The sequence below is a fragment of the Triticum aestivum genome, chromosome 2B (genome assembly GCF_018294505.1).
Source record: "Triticum aestivum cultivar Chinese Spring chromosome 2B, IWGSC CS RefSeq v2.1, whole genome shotgun sequence".
Lineage (NCBI taxonomy): Eukaryota > Viridiplantae > Streptophyta > Magnoliopsida > Poales > Poaceae > Triticum > Triticum aestivum.
In genome coordinates, this window is record NC_057798.1 from 807,103,520 (window position 1) to 807,130,457 (window position 26,938).

At 41.4% G+C, this 26,938-nt stretch overlaps 1 long non-coding RNA gene across 1 annotated transcript; it reads right to left on the reverse strand.

The window, feature by feature from the left end:
* Window positions 1-1,679: 1,679 nt before the first annotated feature.
* LOC123042957 (uncharacterized) lies at window positions 1,680-4,169 on the reverse strand. Its single transcript, XR_006418964.1, has 4 exons — window positions 3,617-4,169; window positions 3,460-3,506; window positions 2,781-2,845; window positions 1,680-2,063 (listed from the first exon to the last, which is right to left on the reverse strand). It is a non-coding gene; the product is annotated as an uncharacterized lncRNA (long non-coding RNA).
* Window positions 4,170-26,938: the final 22,769 nt, after the last annotated feature.

Consider the following 26,938-nt stretch of genomic DNA (forward strand, 5'->3'; position numbering starts at 1 on the left):
GTCCTCTTCTCTTCCCCCTCTCTCCGATTCAGATCCATTCCAGGGCAATGTCCAGCTCTAGCAGCCACTCCGGGTCCGACATTGACGTCGACGCAGACTTGGCCCTCCATATTGCATTGGAGCTGTCCAAGGTGGACACCGGGGGTAGCTCCATATCTGCAGCATCTCCGCAGCCCCCTAGTTGGACCCTCGCGACACCAGGGGACGCCCGAGTTGGACCCTCCCGACCTGCACTCAGCTCCGGTAGGACAACGCCGTGGTAGAGGGAGGTGGCAGATCGGTCCGTGCGCAGTCACCGCGGGATGCCGGTGAAGCCCGACAAGGACGAGCGGCTCCTCACATTGGTCTACTACCAGTCGATCACAACGGTGGAGACGGACGCTTGCTGCCTCCGACGGAAGAAGGCAAAGGCACTCTGGCTGGCCATAGAACAGTCAGAGTGGGAGGCGAAGGAGGCAGCGGTGGAGGCAGCTTGGGTCACCAACTTGAAGCTGCAGGAGAACATGGCTATCCACCGGATGAAGGGCTTGATCATCGTCTTCGACTTTGACTCCGACAATGGCAGCTCAACCTCCTCCGACGACGACCAAGGTCAGCCACCAGCCGTTGACGCCTACAGCTACGCTGACAACCGGAAGGGGAAAGACCCGGCAAGGAAGTGGTGAACAAGCTGCCTTTTATGTTTAATTATCATTTTTAGTTTTTGAACTTGTCTGACGATGAACTGTGGTGATCTTTTGGATGATGTAAAGTGGGTTTATGTGCATTTCGTTGTCCATTTGATGCCGATTTCTCTGTCCGTTATTTGATCACGTAGAGTAGTTCATCACGTTGCATGCATAGTATGAATATAGGGCGCCGGATATAAGATATGTGGATGTGGAGAGAAGAAAATTTTTAGGCGTGACCAATCAGTGCCCGCGAACGCGTCCGAACATGTTTACGGGCTTTTGAGGGGTCGGATTTGCTATCCGCCGCTGTAGATGCTATAAGAGTATTTGGAAGCTGAGGACCATTCTGGGCGTGTAGTATTTGGTGGTGGTGTGGCATCATTTCCCTTTTCTTTTTCTTTTGAGGAGACGGGGTGTGATGGCGTCTATACTCTCCATACCGTGCCAACGGTCATCCTCCCTTTCAGCCTCCGCCTGCTTTCACTACAAGAGATCAGGCCTACTGTGACGAGCCAAAATACGTCATCGAATTGCTAATAACGTCACAAATTACCCCCGGGTGACATTTTATGCGCGTCATAAGCATCGTCATAGAATCCCCGTCACAAATTACTCCTAGTGACGGCGCGCGCAAGATAATGTCACCGAATATGGGACCTTCGGTGACGTTTTCTAAAACGTCAACAACTTGCTATTTCTATGACGGGCAATTAATGTCACGTGTTAGGAGCAAATATGCCATATTATACCATATTCAGCAAATATGCCATATTATACCATATTCAGTAACAGGGCATCAACACCCGCACATATATTCCCACTACTAGCATAACTACTTTCATTATTGATGAAGACGACATCATTGAATTTCAAATAATTTGCAATGAATTATCGAATCCACTATATTGCAAATGCACATCACATAAAGTATTTAATTCACATTACATCACATTATACAAATAAGTTAAGAGCCAAATTGCATTATAAATTGGAATAAAAGACAAATCATAGTATTATTTATTCCATCTGTCAGCCAAATCATCTTCTAAATAGAAATGGCAATAAAAAGTATCATAGACTCAAGTTTGACACAAGAATAAATAAGACGAAAAGTAATATTTAGATAACTAAAAGACCACTTATGTTGTCCTAATGATTGCAATGTATGATTAAATAACTATCTTTCTTTAACAAAATGATGGCCTTCATGCACCATCTGGTTGGACTGATTTGCTTGTTGAGTTGCTTCAGCCCTTAAAAGAAAACCAATCAGGTTATCCATCTCATGTTGCTTCTTTTGTCAGGCTTATTCTTCTCCTGTTGGCTCTTCTTTGCATCTCTTCAAATTCTCTATCTTCTGCTTCATGTCTCGCGGCTAAATCCTCCTAGTGCCTATAAATTGATGAAACATAACGACGTGTTGCACCTTAATGAGATGAAAACATATAGATAACAAGGTATAAGAGTACCACTAAGAAACTTACAATCTATCGAATTATGAATAACTATTAACAAGATTTGCGGGTATGTGGATGGGTCAATAGAACATTAAGTTAGTTTAGCGAAACAAGAAGACACAAACTTGTATAAAAAATTGTCAATCAAAATATTTTACATGGATCACTGCTGCACTTTTAACTAGTGTGCCACTTATAGTTTAAGTAGCATCTGAATGACTAGTGAAGGCACTAGGGCAGCAGATGGTAATGCACTACAGTGGTCTGCTGAAGATATTTCATAGTTAGTTGCATAAGTATAGTTGTTTGACGCTTTGGTTACTACAGAAGTTTAGATCAGCATATCACAAAAAACAAACCAGTAATGTACTACAAAATCATAGAGCAAAACAGAAAATTGTTTCTTTAGTAAGGAGTGACGTCCATTCATCCATTCAATATATTGAACAATCTCAAAACAATGCAATATCCAAAGGTCATCACCCAACCATAGTAGGCAACCTTATTCTTATTAACTGTGTGTTTTCTCATCTCTGAAATGATTCAAACATGCTATGAATTTGGTAGATCATCACCATATGCACAACTAAGTGCCATAAGCAACTAGTACTAGTACTGTAAACTACACTATTTGAATCGGTTGTGTGCTTACACATCTTCTTCTGCAGCTACAGCTAATTGTGTACTCGCACTGCTGTTGTACAATGCTTCCTTAATCTAAATATAACAAATAAAAATATAAGTTATGGGCAAAGGAAGTACACGATGAGCTTAAATGTTAGGCGTACACAACCAGCTGGTAAGGAATTATCCAGTATTGCATTGTATGCAAATAGAAAGTGGAGAAGCAAGTAGTAAAAAGAACAAGCTTCAGACTGTACCAACATAGCAAGGCCGATAAGATTATCTTAATATTGCAAACCCAATCTTCTACCTACAGTAAGCGTCGACTAATGCACCTACGTTTACGAATAAAACAGAGAAGACAAAAAATTTACTGACAAGTGTTCACATGGAGAAAAAATATTACAGAATACCAAAATCATCTTCTCTTTCACCGAGCAGTATTAGCCCATGATAGGAGCCCTCAACATATCTTTAGCTTGTTAACTTTTATCACAGAATATTAATTTATTGTCCATAACTACTAATAGAAGGCAATTCCTAGTACAGTTTCATTGTTAAATGTTAATACTCTGAACGTAGAGTCTAGTCACATATTAAATGTTCTGGAGACTGCATGATCTTGCAGCTTAAAGGGGAAACATGACTTGAAATTATTCATTTTAGAAATTTAGAGACAGGGAGGAACATATACGTATAAACCATACCTTTGAGAAGAGCAAAGGGCATTGATCTTACTCCTTATCTAGATGAACTGCAACTAGGAAAAGGAGATCTTAAATAGGTGGTTAGAACAATCAAATTACAGATCACAAATCTTACATCCAGAAATTATGGAAGAAATAAGGAAGCAGCGAAATATACCCTCGAATAGTTGGAAGGGGACCAGATCTAATGGTATTGCAGCGGGGTTCCTTGCAGAGTTTCTCACCCATCCCCTAGCAGCACTGCATCATCGGGTTGCCTCTCCCAAACCTGTTGTCTCCAGCCGCCGCCATCTTGTTGGTCACTGGACGAAACCAAACATCTAAATCAGCATCTAATCTCAAGTAGTGGCTGATGGAGGGGTGGTGAGGAAACGTCCAGATCTTGGTAAAGCACGAGGTGAGAAAGGAAGCTGGGGAAGGCGCTGGAGTTGGGCGATGGTGAGGATGAGGCAAGCGGCTATGATGTTGCCTGTAGAGACTGGCGACTTCGATGTCGCGGGTTGGCGGATCCGATCTTGGCCGGCGAGGCGTGGCGGCCGTTCCTTGTGGACAGCGAGCGCGGGGCTTGATGGGAGGGCGGACGAGCAGCCGTCGTTGGAGAAGGATTACGCGGCTGGTGCCGCAGGGTGCGCCGACGGCGTGATCCTCAAATCTCGCCGCTGGATGCAGTCGTGGGGGAGAGGGGTGGAGATGGGGATAGAAATTGGAGCGAGTTGGTTCCGCGCAGCTGAAAAAAACAAGGGCGTAAAATTTAGAAAAGTGGAGCGAAAAGTGTTTTTTAGTGGAAACGGAATGGTTTATTTTCGAGTTAAATACAATAGTATGGAGTAAATGAGATGGCAAATGATTTAAACAGTGGTGTAACTCGTACAAAAACATTATGATGTGGTTTGTTCCATGTAAGTTTTCTGGAAGAACTCTACCTAAATATATGTGGAAAGTTGTACATAACGACCTTATAATTATGAAAAAAAATAAGTACTCCAAAGTGGCAACATGGACTGATTGTTTTTTTTTGTGTGAAAACTTCCGATCTATTCATCAACTGTCAAGGTAGTACAAAGAACACTAGAAGTAAAAATTACATCCAGGTCTATAGACCACCTAGCGACGACTACAATCTCTGGAGCGAGCCGAAGGCGCGCCGCCGTCATCACCGCTCCCTCGTCGATAGAACGAAACAACTATAGCGCCATGGGCACAAGTTCACGAAAACACAAAATAACTTTCTTCCCGACCACCATTTACTTCCATTAGACAGAATAAAATAAGTTAAGTGTTCAAAGACATATGAAGAAACTGGGGCGAGTGCCATTACAGACACCATCACGTGGGTCCTACCACTCAATAACTCATGACGCGGTTGTGGTAGGCCCCACTACTAGACATTACATGACAAAATAAAGAACGGCACACATTCGTTAATATTCATGACTCTAGTAGACCCATCATGGAAATTACCGAACCGTCACATAATTTGGTAGCCAGGTGAGGCTCAACGGTCGCGTGATTCAGTGACATTAAACGTCACCGATTTGCTGTAATAAGTGACGCCACTTACAAAATGTCACATATTAGGAATTTCTGTGATGTTCTCAACCATCGTCATTAGGATTTTCGTCACAGTATCTCAATTTTCTTGTAGTGTTTCCGCCCTTGTAAGTGGCAAGTCCGGCTCGAACCGGAACGATGAAGGCTAGGGGAAGAAATCCCTCGGCTTGGAGCGTCACTAGCTCACTATGCGGGACTGAGCATCTCCCCCAATCTCCTGGCTGAGGGCTAGGAGCCGCGTCGACTGTCCATGATGACGTGGATTTTTGTCAGAGGCGCTTCGATGAATACTCGTGGAAGGAGGATGGTGTGATTGGGATCTAGCTCCTCGCCTCTCTTTATAGGCAGCTTATTCGCGCGGCTAGGGGTGAAATGTAAAAATACCCTGGCTTTCGCATTCGTACGACACGTGGAGGATGACCATTATTGGACGTGGAAGCCAAGAAGCGCAGCCTTTATAAGAAGCCGGCCACCATTCGGCAAGCACATGGAATTTGGAGGAGAACCCGCCTTGCAATGCCGAAGACAATATGCGCGCCGGACTTGTCGTCATTGAAGCCTGGTTCAGGGGCTACTGAGGGAGTCCTAGACTAGGGGGTGTCCGGATAGCCGAACTATCATCATTGGCCGGACTCCAAGACTATGAAGATACAATATTGAAGACTTCGTCCCGTGTCCGTATGGGACTTTCCTTGGCGTGGAAGGCAAGCTTGGCGATACGGATATGTAGATCCCCTACCATTGTAACCGACTCTGTGTAACCCTAGCCCTCTCCGATGTCTATATAAACCGGAGGGTTTTAGTCCATAGGACGAACAACAATCATACCATAGGCTAGCTTCTAGGGTTTAGCCTCCTTGATCTCGTGGTAGATCTACTCTTGTACTACCCATATCATCAATATCAATCAAGCAGGAGTAGGGTTTTACCTCCACCGAGAGGGCCCGAACCTGGGTAAAAACATCGTGTCCCTTGTCTCCTGTTACCATCCGCCTAGACGCACAGTTCGGGATCCCCTACCTGAGATCCGCTGGTTTGACACCGACAGTCGTATCTGTTCTTCCTAGCCGACTGGGATGCAGGGTACAGTTGGGGGACCGCATCTCTCGCCTACCTATACCGTTCGGTAAGAGAGTATCTCATTGCCTACCTACGAACGTATGTCCATGACATTTTGTTATATCTGATCCTCATTTGATGTTTTGCAGCTTGACGACGCAACCCAGAGGACGGGAGACAAGTCCAATATGGGTGGCCTTGTCTGGGGCCTCTCCATTTGGATGTGGGAGCGGCTGCCGGTGGGGCGTCCGGAGAAGCTGCCAAGACGCCCATGGGGTGCCTATAGTGAGGACGGCGACGATACTCGACACCCACCGTAGCTTACGAGTGGGACGTTGTCAAACTCTACACGATCCTAAACAAGACTTTGTACAAGGCCTACACCAACGAGATCGATGCTTTGATGATTACGCGGGTATATGAACTCGCTCGCCACCTTTCTGTTTGATTCCACTTCTAATCGACAGTGGGGACTTACCAATGTATGTGTAATAGGTAAGCTGGTGGCCGTATCATGATCGAGAGTGGGACTTCAATCTGAACGTGATGCGCGATGCGGACCGTGCTCTTTGGCGGTGCATCATGCCCATGATATGTGTGTACGCCGTCGAGTGGAACTTGCCACACCGCGTGGCCGCGCAGTTTGGCATGTTTCAGCATACCCCACCGATACCGGCGGCCACACACTCCACTTATGAGTGCCCGCGCTTGTTCTTCGTGCTCATGACTTCATTGCGTTTGACTTTATTATGATGTTTCTTGTTGCTAATGCCTTGCAGGATGAGCTTGCAGAAGAATCAGTCGATCACAGACTAGGGAGAGGAGCATAAAACTCATGTGACAGAGTGGAACCGACAGAACTCCCGTAAAGATGTGGAGAGCAGAGTGATTGACTGGAATACTTATGAGGACCAACACATGAGGTGGTACGATGATGGCCGTAAGCACCGTATTCGTCCATGCCTCGGTGGACGGCGGAATACATCGCGGAGCTGGAGAGGGATGACCCCGAGGAAGAGGCCTACTAGACCGGCATCAGAGACATGCATAGTGGATTTAGGGAGTTTGCACCCCCCCATCAACAGAGTGGTAAGTTTGAACTGACAGTTGTATTTCAATTATTTTATTTGTCATCGTGACTGACTTATGCCTCTACAATCCGGTGAGCTCAACAGATGCATCTTCAAGCCTCTGGTGCACTAGGTGATATCCCCGGGAGCGTACAATCTGAGAACAAATTGAGGAGGACGATGAAGGTACAATTTCAGTCTCCTCGGAACAGATGCATCTTGTTCAATTGCAATCATAAATCTGATACTTATTATGCCCTTGTTTCATTGTGAGTGCAGAAGTTGGTGAAGCATTGTCGCAAGCCGGTAGGTCTGCTTGGGTGTGCTGCAGCTAGGTTGGTTGAAGCTTATCATCCTGTAGCCACACAGGTTCACATTGCCTCTACGAGCCATGTTCCCTTGTCGTCTAGGTTGGTTGAGGATGAGGAGGATGAGGAGGAGGAGGCCGCAAATGAAGAAGAGGAGGAGGCCTATCATGAGGAAGAGGAGAATGAGAGCGATGGGGAGGAGGAGTACGATGAAGATTACAGACTCCACCAACTCAATCATCTCAACCATCTCAGTTGCCGAAGAGGAATCCGAAGAAGAAGGATTTGCTGAGTCCGGACCCTTTCCAGAGACCGGTTCCTCGACGGCCCAAGAAGAACATTGAAGAGACTCGTTCAAAGAGGAACGAGGACCGTGCCTCCAAGAGTAAGAGGGGAAGGATCAATTAAATTCTGCTATTCGATACTTGGCTCTTGTAGTTGAAAAGTCTAGTGGTTGTGAAACTATGTGTTTGCTATTTGAACTATGTGTTTGCTATTTGAGAAACTCCATTTGCTATGTGGAACTAAGTAGTTGAACTTCATTTGCTTATTATGCACAAGTTTATGTTGAACTCTGTTTGCTTATTATGCACAAGTTTATGCGGAACTCCGTTTGACATGTGTATGTGATGCCCAAGTTTAATTGTTTGAGATCTGTTATTTTGACTCTATATCATTGTTGTTTTGACTCTATATCATTGTTTGAGATCCGCTGTTTTTGAAAAGAAGAAAGAAATTGAACTTGGAAAGAGGCAAGACCCTACTGCCAAGGACCCTGGCGGTAGGGTCAGACAGCCTACCGCCAGCCCCTCTGGTGGTAGGTTGACCCTACCACCGGGCCACTCCGATATTTCGTTACAGAAGGTTTTGAAGCCAAAAACCCTGGCGCACCCTACCGCCAGGCGCGCTGGCGGTAGGGTGCTAATCCACGTCAGCACGCGGTGACAGCCGCCATCCCCCTCCGTCGCACCCTACCGTCAGGGTCCCTGGCGGTAGGCTGTATAACCCTACCGCCAGCTCCCCTGGCGGTAGCGAAAGTGTCAAATCCCAAAATTTTTTCAAACCGGGTCAGATCCTGAATTGTTATGCGAAAAGGGTCAAAACACGAAATTTTGCCTCCAAGGACGCACGCGTCGAAAGCACTCGAAGATGTGGCTTTGGAATTACCACACTTTACCAGCAAGGAGAGGAGAATTTATACCGAGCTGGTTGTTTCGTCTCGTCGTCCTCGCAGCGTCCCCAACGGCCGCAGCTGTGGGCCATGACGTTGAGCATGAGCTCGCAGTACCATGCACGCTGCATTATTGCTGGCAAACAGTAGCATCACAGCACCACGACTTGTGCTGCACAAGGCTATGTGTAGCTGATTCAGACTTTGTGGACGGGCGTGCCGCGTTTGCTTCTCTTTTTATTTGGTGAACGGCGGGCCGTTGTGCCTTCGCTTGCTTGTCGACACAGACGGGCATTTTTCTTCTTCTTTTTGAATAACTTTATTATTCAACTATTTGGCGAATTTTGTCCTCTTGATATAGTGTGATTTGTTTTGGAATCCCTAATGCTATGCATCTGCACAGGAGTACGTAAGCTCATTCTGCAGAGCAGCACGTTACATGGCGGAAATTCTGGAGCGGCCGTGTAGGAAGGGCACTGTTGGTCCCGTCAAGTTCCTCTATGGTGATTTTACTTGTTTCTGAGCTGATTAATGGATGGTTGTTTCGTCCCCGTCCACGCAAAGGACACAGCTCCGACTTCTGGCCGTCCATAGCTGTTGGCCATAGAGCCATTGATGTCTGTCAATCACATGGATGGTCAGTGAGCTGGCAGCAGTGCCATGCGCAATACATTGTTGCTGGCAAACAGCAGCAGCCCAGCCCCACGACGTGGCCGACTCCTGCAGTCTACGCGCACTAGGCATGCCTAGCTGAATCAGACTTGTGTGCTCACTGCGCACCCCACTAGCACCAGCCTGCCCATGTTTTTGTTTTTACTTGGAACAAGCTCCAAGCATCAAAGACGCACTCGTCGAAAGCACTCGAAGATGTGGCTTTGGCTCTACATCGATACTTTGCCTAGGAATTACATTACACATACGAAAATTTATACAGAGCTGGTTGTTTCGTCTCGTCGTCCTTGCAGCGTCCCCGACGCCCGCAGCTGTGGGCCATGACCAGAGCCGGTCGAAACCATTTTTGGACCCGGGGCGATGTGAAACAATTATTTTTTATACCAAATATTTATACTTATTTTAAACTAAGTGTACCATATAACAATTTTAACTAATATAATTTTCTATTACTTAGGCACATAACAATGTTTTCAAATAATAGTTATATTATTCGTCGCTATACAATTTTAATAAATCTTCAAGAATTTTGATTTTACAAAATTATAATGGTAAGGTATACCAAAAAATATATTTTTTGTTTTCTAACTAATTTTATAATATTGCATAAATTTTATAGTGTATATACATATATGTGCATATCCATGCGCGTGTCCATATATCTTTCAATATTATTGAATGTCGTTGTAGAGATTTATAAATCATAAATATTTTAATAAAGGTTTGTACTGTATATCAGGCAACCATATTCGTAGAAACTTCTAGGTTATATCAAATGTGACATCCAAGTTGGGTTCGGTGATAGTCATCTAAGAACCAGAGCCTGTCCAAACCATTTTTGGACCCGGGGCGATGTGAAACCATGATTTTTATACCAAATATTTATACTTATTTTAAACTAAGTGTATCATATAACAATTTTAACTAATATAATTTTCTATTACTTAGGCACATAACAATGTTTTTAAATAATAGTTATATTATTCGTCGCTATACAATTTTAATAAATATTCAAGAAACAAAATTATAATGGTAAGGTATACCAAAAAATATCTTCTTTGTTTCTAACTAATTTTATAATATTGCATAAATTTTATAGTGTATATACATATATTTGCATATCCATGCGTGTGTTCATATATCTTTCAATATTATTGAATGTCGTGGTAGAGATGTATAAATCGTAAATATTCTAATAGAGGTTTCTATTGTATATCAGGCAACCATATTCGTAGAAACTTCTAGGTTATATCAAATGTGACATCCAAGTTGGGTTCAGTGATAGAGTCATCTAAGAACCTACTATGTTCTTGAGTGTACTTTTGCGTATAATTAGATTATATCTGACATGATCATCTAGATTCACTTAGTTTGATTTGGTGCAAATGAGATGTACTATCTATTTCTCAAATGAAAAATTATGGATTGGCTTCAACAATGAAAACTAATTATCATACACTAGTAGAAAAAGGGCCTATTGTCCCGGTTCATAAGGGCCTTTAGTCCCGGTTCTGGAACCGGGACTAAAGGGTCGTTACTAAAGCCTCCTCCCTTTAGTCCCGGTTCTTACACGAACCGGGACTAAAGGCCGTCCACGTGGCCGCTGCCTGGAGGTCCACCTTTAGTCCCGGTTGATAACACCAACCGGTACTAAAGGGAACTTTTTGAATATACTTTTTTGAAAAAAAAGTTGAATTTTTTTTTGAAATTTTTTCTTGATTTTCAAATTTCTGAATTATTTTAACCTCTGATCTCTAATCACCCCGTTGCACTGCTCAATTTAACCTCTAATCTCTAATCACCCCTCATCATTCCAAATCATCTAACTTCCCGAACGATCACCCATCCTCTCACTACTCCAACCTAAGCACGCTTAACTACCGGGTTCTATTCTCCCTTATTTTCTAGTCTGCACTTGTTGTTTTCCTGACAATAGTAAGATGTCAATCCTATTAACCCTCAGGAATTTAGCTTGAGCATTAAGTCACACATTTCACTGTTTGAGTTTGAAACAATTGTTCTAAAAAACAATAATTATTTAGTAACACTAATATTTCTTGAATAAGTTGTTTGACCACAGTTTGACCAAAGATTGACCAGATTTGACCAAAATTGAAAAAAACAACAATAATTATTTAGTAACACTAATATTTCTTGAATAAGTAGTTTGACCACAGTTTGACCATAGTTTGACCAGATTTGACCAAAATTCAAAAAAACTGAAATAATTATTTAGTAACACTAATTTCTTGAATAATTATTTAGTAACAGTAATACTTCTTGAATAAGTAGTTTGACCATAGTTTCACCAGATTTAACAAAAAAACAGAAATTTGAGCATAACTTTTTTCCTTTTAGAATTTGAGGATTCTAAAAATTTGCAAACAGGCCGTAGGCAATCAAAATTGGATGCGGATTTTCGTGCTGAACATTTTGATATATTATACGTTTTTTCTGACGTAGTATGCAAAAGTTATAGCCGTTTTACATTTTCCCTACACTTTTTGCAAAACATGTCTAAATTTAAGTTTTTAAATTTTCCTAACTAGTAGATGTAGTAGCATAACTACATCTCGAAGGATTTTAATTTTTGAAGTTTTTATCATTTTCTTTTGCTTTTTACAAAACTGAAAAGCCGATCCACCGGGGGGGGGGGGGGGTAGAGTTTGAAAATGGGACCTTTAGTACCGGTTTATGCCACGAACCGGTACTAATGCCTCAAACCCCATTAGTACCGGTTCGTGGCACCAACCCGGACTAAAGGTCCCATTTGAACCGGGACTAATGCCTTTACAGCATGAACCGGGACCAATGGGCATCGCACCCTTTAGTCCCGGTTCGTGGCACCAACCCAGACTAAAGGTCCCATTTGAACCGGGACTAATGCCTTTACAGCATGAACCGGGACCAATGCTCACATTAGTCCCGGTTCATGACTGAACCGGGACTATTAGACTTATCTGTCCCGAACGAAAGCCATGTTTTCTACTAGTGATAAATTTCATTATGATATAAAGACATCTATCATAAAGACATAAAGAGAGACTAGCGTATCTAACCATTCCCAGGCGAGTTGGTTTGCCTCCGCGTGGTATAAACTATTAGTATGTGTTGTCAACTTATGCTCCTGCAAATTGAGCCTCTATTGATGCATTTAATAATCTTTCAAATGTAATTTATCTATACTACTATGTAGTGTATCAGTTTTGAATTGGATCTGAAGCATCGATCGTAACCGTTGGTGCTCTAAATCTAACGGCTGAGAGCAATGGGATTCGTGGTGAACATAGTACGTAACACCGTCAACGGTGTTCTGGAAGCATCGTCTACCCCTTCCCAGAAAAGAGGCCCAATACATGATACATCTTGGGTTATGTTGCAGATTGAGGAGTTAGATTTAGACCTTTTTGTAATGGCTAGCCCCAAACTTGGTACTGACATGTAAAAATTATGAAAAAATGGTACCAATCTGCATGTAATGCCCCAATTGTGGTATTTCTGTGCAATTAACTCCAGATTGAGTGGAGGACATGGTAAGCCCAAGGCAGAATTTGCGAATTCTTCTCCGTGTCATGAGGCTGGGCTTCCATACTTGGTACCTCAGCAATACTTACTTCCACTCTTTGCTAAGAAAAGCAATACTTCCACTCGGCAAGGTTCTCAAAAAAAAGAAAATCACTCATGATCTTAAGACGTGCATTGTACGTGTATAAATACTAGTAATTATATAGTGTTTATTAGTATAATTTATAGTTGGGGCCCTCCCCTCTTGGGGCCCGGGGCGGTCGCCCCTTTTGCCCGACCTATGGGCCAGCCCTGGCCATGAAGTTGAGCATGAGCTCGCGGTACCATACACGCTGCATTATTACTGGGCGAACAGTAGCAGTACAGTACCACGACTCATGTAGCCTAGGCTGCAGAGGGCTCTGTGTAGCTGATTCAGACTTTGTGGACCGACATGCCGCGTTTTCTTCTCTTTTTAATCTGGGTTCCCTGCTTGTCGACACGAACGAACCTGACATTTTTCTTTTCTTTTCGGACAACTTTATTATTAGGCTAGTCATAGTGGATAGTAATTTAGACTAGTAACATGCATATATTACTAGTCTATGTTATTACTATCATAGTGGATAGTGACATAAGTGAAGTGTCAAGTCTTCATTTATTATGTTGTAGACTCATTTTGCATTGGGATGCGTTATGTTATGGTAACATATTATGTTACCACAAGCACCTCTCTCCTCATTAACTTCATGCCACATAAGCACATATATATATATATATATATCTTGGGATGCGTTATGTTACTACCAAAATTACTCTCACTATGGCTTGTTTTGATGAAGTACTAGTGGTAAATTTAGCCCCCTTTGATATAGTGTGACTTGTTTTGGAATCCCTAATCCTATGCGTATGCAAAGGAGGAGTACGTAGGTTCATTCTGCGAAACAGCATAGGGTGGTCTAGCGCCGTGGGCAGAATCGCAGCGCCATGGCGGAAATTCTGGTGGGGCACTGTTGGTCCGTGGAGTTCCTCTATGGTGATTGTAGCTGTTTCTGACGCCTCAGAACGAGCTAATTAATGGACGGTTGTTTCATCCCCGTCCACGCAGAGGACACAGCTCCGACGTCTGGCCGTCCATAGCTGTTGTCCACCCTGTTCAAGAATTTATCCGATTAACCAGTTAACTTGCCGATTAATCCCTACTCATTGAGTCACCGAGTAGCCGATAATGCGATAAATCATCCGATTAATTGATTAAATGGCCGATTAACTTGGCGATTAACCTATTAATCCCCTACTCGCCAGCCAACCGAGCAGCTACCAGTTAACGATTTCCTCAACAATGGTTGTCCATAGAGCCATTGATGTCTGTCAATCACGTGGATGGTCAGTGAGATAGCAGCAGTGCCATGCGCAATTCATTGTTGCTGGCAAACAGCAGCAGCACAGCCCCACGACCTGGCCGACTCCTGTAGTCTACGCGCACTAGGCCATGCCTAGCGACTTGTGTGCGTACCGGGGTTTTGCTTGTCTACACGAACGAACTAAATTTCCAACAAAAATATTAAAAACTAGCAAAGTTTTCTATTAATTCGTCATAATGTTTACAGAGACGGAAAGATGATCACATGACTGGCCTACCTAATGATCTATAATTTCATATATAACTACTCCATAGCTAGCTAAGCTTCATCAGCTTTGTGGCTTCCGTTAGGTCCAGAGAGGGTTTAAACATTTGTAGACTAGATTGGTGTGATGTAGATTAATTAATTTCCTTTTTAGAAATTGCAGATTAATTCACGAAAACCCTTTCCCTGCTAAAAAAGGCTTCCCTGTCTGGCTTTTCAAATGCAGTAGCAACACTTGCCTACAGTGTATTGCTTAGTGGGCCGGCCCAACTATGTTGCACAAATAGTATTCGAACCGGTTTGGAAACTTCTCTCTAGCGGTTATAGTAACTTTTCATCTGGTTGTATGAAGTTTCTATCTAGGTATTCTATTTTGTTCTCTATGAAGGTTTTCATTACTTTTTATAAATTTCTTCATCTTCAAATACGTGTGAACTTTTATCAAATATGCATTGAAACATTTTCTTATATTGGTTGGACATTTCTCAGATACACAATGAACATTTATCCTAATACATGTAAATGTGCAAACACATGTACATTCAATATTTTTAATATGCAGTGAAATTTTTTAAACACATGTACAAACATTTTTCAAATTTTGCAAAAGTGTCATTAACAAGTTTTTGAAGGTAAAATATTTTTGAAAATTTATGATAATTTCTTGTACCTTTTCCATGAATATAATTTTTTAGAAAAAATAATGAACATGATTTTTAAATGTTAACATTTTGAAATGAAACTAATAGTTTTCTAATGGTATGAACAACTTCTAAAATTATGTAAACAAATTTCTACATTTGATGTACATTTATTTAATGCACGCTGAATGTTGTTAAAGAATCAACTAAAAATTAAAAAAACTACAAAGAAAAAACTCTATGTAATTACCACGTTTTGTCCCATAACGAGGCATTTTTCGGTCTTGCAGTTTTTGCATTTGCGTTTACTCCTTCATTATTTACCTAGGACTTATTCCTAGTTCGTGCATTTCTTTACCTTGGGCCGACCAATTTTGGCTCGTCACCCACAGGCTGCCCTTATGTTTATCCGTTCGACCTTTCCACATGTGGAAAAATGTTGCAAGGTCGTCTCTATTTTTTTACTTCACATTTTAGACTTAATAAGTTATAATTTTAAAGTTTGAACAAACTCATAGAGAAAAGTATCAAAATTCATAGTATCAAAACAACATTATTTAATTCATGATGAAATATATTTTCTTATTGTATTTATTTGATATTGTAGATGTCAATATTTTTAATATGAATTTGATCAAACTATAGAAAGTTTGACTTAAGACAAATGTAATATGCGAAGTAAAGAAAAATGAACGGAGTACATAAGCTAGGGAGATAAATATGGAGGAAGACAAGAACAATCTAGAGTGTCCACCTGCGCACCTACATGTACACCAGCGACGGATGTTTCCTCCGGTGAGTTGATCCGTGATATCACTTAAAGTTTACTATTCGGTTGGCTTGGGATTAAGAATTAATAAAAAATCGTATGATTAATCGATTTTATCTATCAACTATTAATCGGCCATTTTTTTTCAAATACCAGATTCCCAGCACTAAAATATCATATATTCAATATGAAAATAATATTAGATATCAGTGTTACCTTGGTTCCTTACCTTTGAATCCTTAAATAATCGATAACTTCAAGGTAACAAACCTACACAGTGAAAACGACCATTGGTGTGTGCTCTAAGCCTTCAAATAATAAATAAACCGCTAAATCTAAGCAGACACACATGTTAAACAATTAAACAAAACAGGACACAATACATATTACATGACAAGGTCCACAAAACAAAAATAACTATTGTTCTTGCATCATTGCATGATAAAGCAAAATAGGATAATATCAGACAACACACATAGTTAGTTCTTCGATTCTCTCAATCACAACCAAAATAAATTGCTTTTTTAGGCAATCATACGAAGCTTTATTGAGCTGTCACAATGTTTACACGGACGAACCGAAGTTCACCGGGGTGGCCTAACCAAACATGGAGACCAATCCCTAGTTTCAAAACATGCTTCGCTAGATTTTGAGCTTCAAAATTCGATCTCCTAAACTCATGGGCAAAAGTGCATAAATGAATACTACTGGAGTACTCTATGATCTCATGTATGATAGCACCATAGCTTGGGCTATTCTTTCGCTTGATATCATCCACAAGCACCTTGCAATCTGTTACCACGTGAATGGCTTGCAAGTTAAGATCCTCTGCTAGCGCCATTAATTCTCGGACTGCCAAAGCTTCTAAGGTAGTAGGGTCTGAGATGCCCTTAAACACAATAGCGGACGATGCGCCGAGGTAGAGCACCTCCATATTCCTGCACGCCGCCGCGACTGTACCGATGTCGCTGGAAACTGCGTCGGTATTTCCTCAAAGAGAAATAGATGATGCAGTACAACTACGGTAGGTATTTTCCAAAGATACCAAGGTGTCAATCCAGTAGGAGAACCAAGCAGCACTAATTAAATGGTACCTGCACACAAGGAACAAATACTTGCAACCCGACGCGTAAGAGGGGTTGTCAATCCCTCCATGGTAAAAAGATAGGTTGATTTGTGGTAGATTGGATAAATAGCTCTCGATAAAACGCGAAATAAAGAAATTGGTAAAAAAAATTAGCAAGGTATTTTTGGGATTTTTAGAATAATAGATTTGAAAATAAAAGTGAATAAAAAATAGATCTCAAAGCAAATATGATAAAGAGTAGACCCAAGGGTCGTAGATTTCACTAGTGGCTTCTCTTGAGAAATAACACATAGTGGGTAAACAAATTACTGGGGCAATTGATAGAAGATCGAATAATTATGATGATATCCAAGGCAATGATCAATACATAGGCATCACGTCCAAGATTAGTAGACCGACTCCTGCCTACATCTACTACTATTACTCCACACATCGACCGCTATCTAGCATGCATCTAGTGTATTAAGTTCATGGAGAAACGGAGTAATGCAATAAGAATGATGAAGTAATGTAGACGAGATCTATTCATGTAGGAATAACCCCCATCTTGTTATCCTTAATAGCAACTATACATGTGTGTCTTGCTGCCTCTTCTGTCACTAGGAAAGAACACTGCAAGATCAAACCCATCACAATGCATCTCTTCCCATGGAAAGAAAAATTGATCTAGTTGGCCTAACTAAACAAAAGATTCAAAGAAGAAATACGAGGTTATAAATAATCATGCAAACAATATATCAAAAGAAGACTCAAATGATATTCATGGATATAGATCTGATCATAAACTCAAAGTTCATTGGATCCCAACAAACACACGCAAAAAGAGTTACATCAAATAGATCTCCAAGAGACCATTGTAATGAGAATCAAAAGAGATAGAGGAACCCATCTAGCTACTGCCTACGGATCCTTAGATCTATGGTGGACTACTCACGCATCATCGAAGAGGCAGCAATGAGGATGGTGACCCCCCCCCCCCCACGTGATGGTGTTAGATTGGATTTCGTGGTTCTGGAACTTGCGGCGGCTGGAATTGTGTTTCGTCGACTCCTTTAGGGTTTCTGGAAATTTGGGTATTTATAGAGTGAAGAGGCGGTGCAGGAGGTCACCGAGTGGGGCACAACCCCATGGGCGCGCCCTGTTGGTTGTGCCCACCTCGGGCCTCCCCTCTGGTACTTTCTTGGCCCACTAGTATCTTCTCGTATAGAAAAAATCTCCAAAAAGTTTTGCTGCATTTAGACGTCGTTTGGTATTGATATTATGTGAAGTAAAAAACAAGCAAAAACAGTAACTAGCACTGGGCACTATGTCAATAGGTTAGACCAAAAAATGATATAATGTTGCTATAAAATTACTGTAAACATACAAGAATGATAATATAACAGCATGGAACAAGCAAAAATTATAGATACGTTGAAGACGTATCATGTACCAACGCCCGATCTCCTTGTAATGGTAGCATGAACATTCACTTTTGTCATGCCCAACGGTGGCTGGATCCAGTGTGTGGGCCATGCCGCTGTAGCATGCACCACTATGTCCTCCGGTTTCTTCAGTACTTGGAGATCATTCAAGAAAAAGTTAATAAAAGAGTGTGTAGAGAAGGGACTCTGGAATATATCCTTGTAGATAGCCTTTCTCCTCGTTGCCCATATTGCCCATAGTGTAACCGTCAAATGAACAAAGTGATCATGCGTGAGAACATCTTTCATGGAGAAAAGCCAGTCCCTTGCATTTTCACTATCGTACTGGCTCATTTGTTCAACGAGAGCATCCTTTGAGAGAGCCCATACACTATGTGCCATCGAGCAATTGAGTCAAGCATGTCTCCATGAGTCCCTGGCATCGCATAACACACACGTGGCTGAAGTCGACATGTTACTGTGTCCAAGCAGGTCTTTTGTTGGGACGGAGCTCTGCGCGAGTCGCCACAAACACAACGTCACTTTCGACGACACATTAGTCTTCCATAGATTAGTCCACTCATTACCCTCTTGTTCTACTGTTGGTGTCCCTTCATTGTCATCAATAGAATTCTCCTAAGTTATTTTTGTTTGCATGATCAGCCTATACGCGGATTTTATAGAGAAATTCCCCATCTTCTCTTCGCTTCAGGCCCAACAATCATCAATATTTCACGTGCAAAGTGGAATAGCCAATATTGCTTTGGCATCTATGGGCAAAAAAACCGACCTCACCAGCTACTCATCCTAGTTAGCTTGAGCGAAATTTATAAGTTCTGACACCAAATGCGGTAGGTTAGGAATTAAAGGCGAGACGGGTCTAATCATTCCTGGTCTCAGAATCCAATTGTGTGTCCATATTTCACTAGATTTCCCATTGCCAATCCTCCATATCATCCCTTGTCTAAGTATGTCCCTGCCATCTAACACCGCTCTCCAGATTTGTGAGGGTCTGTTACCAAGCTCCGCCTCCAACAGTGTAGTTTCGGGGAAATATGATGCCTTCAAAATGTGTGCACTAAGAGAAGACAGATCATTGAGAACTCTCCAAGCCTGTCTTGATAGTAGATCAAGGTTAAAAATCTCCATGTCCCTGATGCCCGGTCCTCCTAGGTGTTTCAGCCGTGTCATGGTATCCCACGCTGGTTTTCGCTTTCCTGCTTTACTTCCCCACCAGAATTTGCGTATGATGGAGGTAATATGCTCACAAAGTCCCCTTGGTAACCTGAAACATGCCATGGAATAGACTGGAAGTGCTTGTGCCACTGCTTTGATTAGTACCTCCTTTCCCCCTGCCGATAGGAGCTTCTCCATCCATCCTTCACCTTTTCCCATACTCGGTCTCTGAGATATCTGGACGTGCCCATCTTGGACTGGCACACATCAGTAGGCATACCCAAATAACGCTCACTGAGTGACTCATTTCGGATGTTCAGAGTTGCCTTAATTTTGTCTCTCAACTATTGTGGACATCCTTTGCTAAAAAATATTAATGATTTGTCATGATTGATCATCTATCAGGATGTGTTGCAATATACTTTTAATAGGTTTGAAACCGTTACTGCCTCCTCATTACTTGACTTGAATAACAACATCCTATCATTCGCAAATAGGAGGTGATTTACAACCGGAGTTGTTGTTGCCACCTTAATTCCACCAAGCACAGATGACTAAGAACTGGTTTATAGTAGGCACGAAAGGCCCTCTACTACAATCAAGAAGAGATAGGGGAGATCAGATCTCCCTGTCGGATACCTCATGATGGTTTGAATGACTCAAGTTTCTACGTTAAATAGAACAGAGAAAGGATAGAACTGATCATAGTCATAATGACGGCCATCCACTGCTGTGCAAAGCCCAGCTTGATCATAATAGCCTCGAGCTAAGACCACTCCACTCTGTCATATGCCTTCATCATGTCCAAATTCAGACCGCAGTGGCTGTTTGACTTGGTCTTGCTCCTTTTAATGAAATGCAAACACTCGTAAGCACAAATAATGTTGTGAGTTATAAGCTGGCCAGCTAAAAAAGCAGACCGCTCCTCTGATATTTTGTCTGACAGAATGACTTTCAACTTGTTTGCAACCACTTTGGAGGCAATTTTGTATATGACAATACATAAGCTAATGGGACAAAATTGTGTAAGGAGAGTGGGGTTCATCACCTTGGGAATGAGCACCAGTACCGTATCATTAACACACTTCGGACTCTGGTAAGACTATTGTAGTCACCTCATCATCATCACAAGACTATTGTAGTCACCTCATCATCACAAATATCCCAATGCCTCTGGTAAAAGTGGGCCGGAAAACCATCTAGTCCCGGTGCTACGTAGAGCACATCTGAAAAGCATCGTCTTTACCTCCTCTTTTGTATATGGAGGAACCAACATCTCATTCATTTGTTGTGTCACCTTCCTGGGAATGTGTTGGAGAACCTGATCCATGTTTGTTAACACCTCGAATATGTATAGACTCTTGTAAAATTCGGCGACCATCTCCGTCAACTCGCCCGGATCATCAACAATAGCTCCAAGTGGATTCACTAAAGCTTTAATCATGTTTTTCTTCCTTCTTATGCTTGCACGTAAATGAGAGAATATGCTATTTGTGTCCCCTGATGCAAGCCATTCTATCCTTGATCGTCGCCGCCACATCAGCTTCTCGCGGTGGTAAAGTTCCACCAATCTCTCATTAATCTTGATCTCCATGGGTGATGGTCCCGTTCTTGCTGGGTCACTCCGCAAACGCTCAGTCTCGATTGTCAGCTTCTTTATCTCTTTCCTGACACTAGCAACAGTTTCTCTATTCCACTTACCCAGATTGGTGGCCACGTCATGAGTTCTACCCGTATTTCCTCTGAACTTAGAGCCGACTGATTCCTTCCCCAGCATTGCATCATTGTTTTCTTCGAAGTGTCGTGAGTCTCCCACATCACCTCATAACTGGAAGGAGGTTTAGGAAGAAGCATATCATGTTCATCAATCATAGTGAGCAAAATTGGATTATGGTTAGAGGTAGCTATAGTTAGGTGCTTCAACGTATGCAGTAGGGAAGCTCGCAGCCCGGTCCACCGATGCGAGCGACCGGTCTAACTGAACCTGGGTATAGCTCCCCTCCCCCCCCCCCAACGACTTTTTTTTCAAACGTCAAGAAATTGATAGCCTGAATCCTCCAGCACGCAAATGTTAACTGTGTTGCGGAAGCCCTGGATTTGGGCATTGCTCCGTTCTCTAACACCTTCTTGTTCTTTCGGACGTAGCACCTCACTGAAATCCATCCATGGGAGCTCGCTCAAACTTGCAATCCCCTTCATTGTGTCCCATGTCTGATGACGTAAATGTGTTTGTGTCTCTCCGTAAAAACCGTGGCTCTCCAAGGATCCTTGCCCGGCTCATCAACCTTGAAATCTATATGAAACACAGAGTAGCCTAAAATCTTAATCTTTATTAGGTTGTTCCAGAAAATTCTAAGACCTCCACTGCGGCCCTGACTACTAACAGCAAAAACAATATCATAACCTAGAGTATTTTCTAGATTTTCTACCCTCTATCAATCTGAATTTCAACAATACAAAACAGGGTAGAGGAAAATTTCCGCGCTAACTCGCGGAGTTCTCGAACTGTCCGGCTTTGCCTGCGCACATGGAAGTTCCAATTGAGGAGGATCATTGTGCCCGGCGGTACTCCACCTGGGAGTCTGTCGACGTGGCATCTGATGGTTTTCCACCCTTCTTGCTACTGCCCTTGTCCTATTTACTCTTCTCCTCTGTCAGACCAGTCTTTGTCCTCTTGGGATCATGTTTTTGTGGTGTATTGAGTGGTGTATGCAGTGGTGGCAAGGCCAGCACCCCACCATTATTTGCACCTCCTGATATGGTCAACTATGTGCTTGCCGTTGCATTCGCATCGACTTGAGGTCACTTTCTTCGGGTTCTTTTTTCCTTTTCTAGGTTTATTATGTTTCTGTTCTTTTTTTTCTCTGTTTTTCTTTCATTCTTTTTTAAATTTTGTTTCTTCCTTTTTTGTTTTGTTTACTATGCTTCTATTTTCCATTTTTGTTGTTTTGATTAGTATTCTACATTTTCTGTAATGTCAACAATATTTTTTAATACACGTCTAACAGTTTTCCAGTATAAATTATACATTTTTGTAATGCATGGTCAACATTTTTTCTATACACAGTTTTAACATTTCTCAAATTAAAATTATTATTTTTGAATACATGGTAAACATTTTTTCTATACATTTTAATCATTTTTCTAAATGCTTGATTAACTTTTTTCACGTAAAAATATTAACATTTTTTAATTAACATTCAACATATTTTGTATACACATTAACATTTTCCAAACGCTTGATTAACATTTTTCACACACATGGTCAATAGTTTTTAAAATTCTTGATGAATATTTATATAGTCCCTCCGTTCCTAAATATAAGTCTTTTTAGAGATTCCACTGTGGACTACATACGGAGCAAAATAAGTGAACCTACACTCAAAAATATGTCTATATACATCCGTATATAGTTTGTAGTGGAATCTCTAAAAAGACTTACATTTAGGAACGGAGGGAGTATATATGATCAAAAAAATTCATCACTTTTTTGATACATTGTCAACAATTTTTCTTAACATATTTAACATTTTTCAAATGCTTGATTAATAATTTTGAAATACTTGTTCAATGCTCTTTTAATGCTTGATTAACATTTTTGTATGATGAAAACAATATTTCATCATTTTTATAATACATGGTCAACATTTTTCTATACACATTTAAAATTTCCCAAATGCTTGATGAATATTTCTCAAATCCTATTTCAAAATCCTTGATCAATATTTTTTATATACATGATGAAAACAATTCATTATTTTTAATACATGGTCAGCATTCTATAGACATATAACATTTTTCAAGTGCTTGATTAAAAAAATTCAGACACTTGTTGAACATTTTTTCAAATGCTTGATTAACATTTTTGAATACATGATTAAATTGTTTCACACAAAAAATTATACATTTTCCGTATACGTGATAAACAGTTTCTCTATCCATATTTAACATTATTCAAACGCTTGGTAAATATTTTAAAAATGTTTTACTTAGATTGATTTTGTAATATATTTAATTTGAATATTTGGAAGCGTAAACAAACGTAAAAAAAAGAATGCAAAAACAAAACAAAAAACATGAAAAGAAGTGAATCAAAAGTGGGACATTTCAGCGTGCTTGGGCCCGGCCTAACTCGCGTGAATCTTCAGCGAGCCTTCCGCTCGCATCGCATGGAACACGAGATATAAGCGCCCGATGGGAGCAACTAAACGAGCGCTCCTTCAGGAGCCTCGCAACGATCACTTGCGGGTGGATTGACAGCATACCACTTGGCACGCCCTCAGTCGTCGTCATGTGTCGCTCTTTGGGCACTTCCTCCGGATTTTTTTATTTTACCGCATGCATTTTTGGCTTTTTAAACGGGTTTTTTTCGGGGTTTTGGACTTTTCGGTTTTCCGTTGGTCTTCCTTAGCTTTTGTGCCAACAGAAAATTTTGAAAAAAAAAAGTTGCGCGAAAAAATGCATTATGTTTTCTTTCGCGAGAGGCACGGTTTTGCTTTCGTGAGAGGCACGGCGGTGCCTCTCAGAAACGAAAAAAAAACATGTTTTCTATTTTTCTTTTCTTCCGCAAGAGACATAGTTGTGCTTCCGCGAGAGGCACGACCGTGGCTCTCGGAAAACAAAAAAAAACGTGTTTTTTCCTTCGCAAGAGGTACAATTTTGCTTCTGTCAGAGGCATGGTTATGCTTTTGCGGGAGGCACGGCCGTGCCTCTTTCGGAAAGGGAAAAAATCGTGCTCTCGGTTCAATTTTTTTGTCTTTTTTTTTCATCCGGATTTTTTCTTAAAAAAAGTTCGTCGAAACCAATCAACATGGGATCTAGTTTTGAAGATCTCGACGCAAGAAATCTAGCGATGAAAATGGTTCGAGATTTGGATGCACGGTTGAAGAGATAAAATATTTTGAATAGACGGATCTACGAAAAAAGGGCAAACTCCCGGGTTGCGACAAGTGACGCACATGCAGCACGCCACTTGTCACAACCCAAGAAAATGGCAATGATCTTTGTAAGGAGTGCTTCTTAATTAGTGATTTCGCCCTTCTCGGTAGTGCAAGGTGAAACAAGCAATCGCCTGGGCCAGCCCCAAATCGGTTGTGTGTGTGGTTTTGAGTGGCTTCTAGGCACATTAGCGACTGGTTTTAAGAACCTTCCATGCGCTTTTTGTAGCATTCCATTTGGTTTTACTTTCCTCTTTTTCTTCTATCCTTTTATTCATTTTCTGTTTTCTAATACACGTTGAACATTTTGCGTACATAGTTTGTGTATTTTTATATACACATTGAAGATTCTGCATATACAGGTTGTATATATTTTAAATACACATTGAACATATATCAGAATAATGTTGAACAGTTGGCGAATACACATTGATATTTTTTCAGTTACAGAAACATTTTAATACATATTTTAGTAAATGTAAACATTTTTCAAATACATGGGGAGCATTTTCTAAACAAACGTTGAACATTTTTTTCGAATACACGTGAATATATTTTATATAAATGAACTTCTTTAAGATACATGTAGAAGATTTTACAAAGTGAACATAACTTTTTTTAATAAATGATAACCATTTTTTAATCTATGAATATGATTTTTAAATACATTATGAATATTCTTATGCATAATAAAAAAATGAAAATACATGATGAATATTTTTATGTAGATTAACTAACATTCCAATACAATCTGAACAAAATTTTTTGAAACCATTACTTAATATAGAAAATTATATACTTTTCATAACCTTTCAAAATATAAATATGAAATATAAATATTATTTTATAGAAACTTTCTAGAGAAATAATCAAAAAGTGAAAAAATAAGGAAAGAAAAATGAGGCGAGTGTGATCTCATAGTAGACGTACGTCTCAAGTTGCATGTTGTGCTAGACCTGGCCCAACTAAGGGCGTTACAGGCAAGGGAAATGTTTGGATATGTTGGGAAACGTAGCATGCAATTTCAAAAAAATTCCTCAGCCAGATCTATTTAGGAGATGCATAGCAACAAGAGGGGGAGAGTGTGTCCACGTACCCTCGTAGACCGAAAGCGGAAGCGTTTGCTTAACGCGGTTGATGTAGTTGAACGTCTTCTCGTTCCGATCGATCAAGTACTGAACGTACGACACCTCCGAGTTCTGCACATGTTCAGCGCGATGACGTCCCTCGAGCTCTTGATCCAGCAGAGGGTCGAAAGAGTAGATGAGTTTCGTCAGCACGACGGCGTGGTGACGGTGATGGTGATGTGATCCGCACAGGACTTCACCTAAGCACCGCGAAAATATGATCGAAGGCGTAAACTGTGGAGGGGGTACCGCACACGGCTTGGAGCAATTGATGTGTGTTCAAGCCCCCCCCCCCCCTAATATAAAGGAGGGAGGGAGAGGAGGCCGGCCCTAGGCGCGCCCCAGATGGGAGGAGTCCCACTTGGGCTCCTAGTAGGATTCCCCGCCCCCCTTCCTTTTACCAAGGGGAAAAGTGGGAAGGAGAGGGAGTAGGAGAAGGAAGGGGGGGGGGGGCACATGAAATAACCCGACCAACAATGCCCCATACATGCAAGTAGACGAAATGATACTAGCCATCGTGACAGCCTTGACAACATCCACTATCCATGCATATGCAAACAAGGTCGTCCAGACAAGCCCCACACGCACACCCACCCGCACGGCAAAGCCGGCTATGCAATGCTAACATGTTGACCTAGGGCGCATTAGCGTAGCCGGCTCGCATGAACCAAACAACCTAGCAGGAATGAACGACACTCACATGCCGATCTGGAATTTTTCTGAATTACTACGTTCCCCAACAGTATTTGTGTGTGTCTATATTTATACTGTGTTATGAAGAAAAATCCGAATATACATAATATTATGGTCCAAACATGTACTCCTGTGTTCCTTGAAAGAGTGTATTTCCAACTTGATTGGAGGAAAATAAATCAAAGGAAAGAAAATTTCTAGAAATAGGGAAATAAAAGAAATGTGGGAAATAAATGAAAAGAAAGAAAAAATGAGGCCAATGTGCGCCCCGCTTGCGGTAGACGTACGTCTTATGTCACGCACTGCGCTGGACCTGGCACAACTAATGGTTTTACAGGCGATGCCTCCTATATACATTTTTTTTTGAGTGAAATGCCTCCTATATACATATGCTTGAGAATCGACTGTAGCGAGATGGTAGCTCCCCATGCTTGCAGCACCCTGCATATGGGCCCGCCCATGAACGTTTTCCGGCCTTAGCTCATTTGCCTCAGTCGTTGCATCCGAACGCTATACGTCTAATTTTGGGTCTTTCTTCGTTTTCTTTTTATGTACAAAGGTTGGAGTTGTTCACCTTTTTATTTTTTTATTTTTCTTTTTTCATTTTCTTTGTTTTTATTTACGGGTTTCATCAGTTTTCTTTGGTCTTCACTGTATTTTTCACTGTTTCACGACAGATTTTT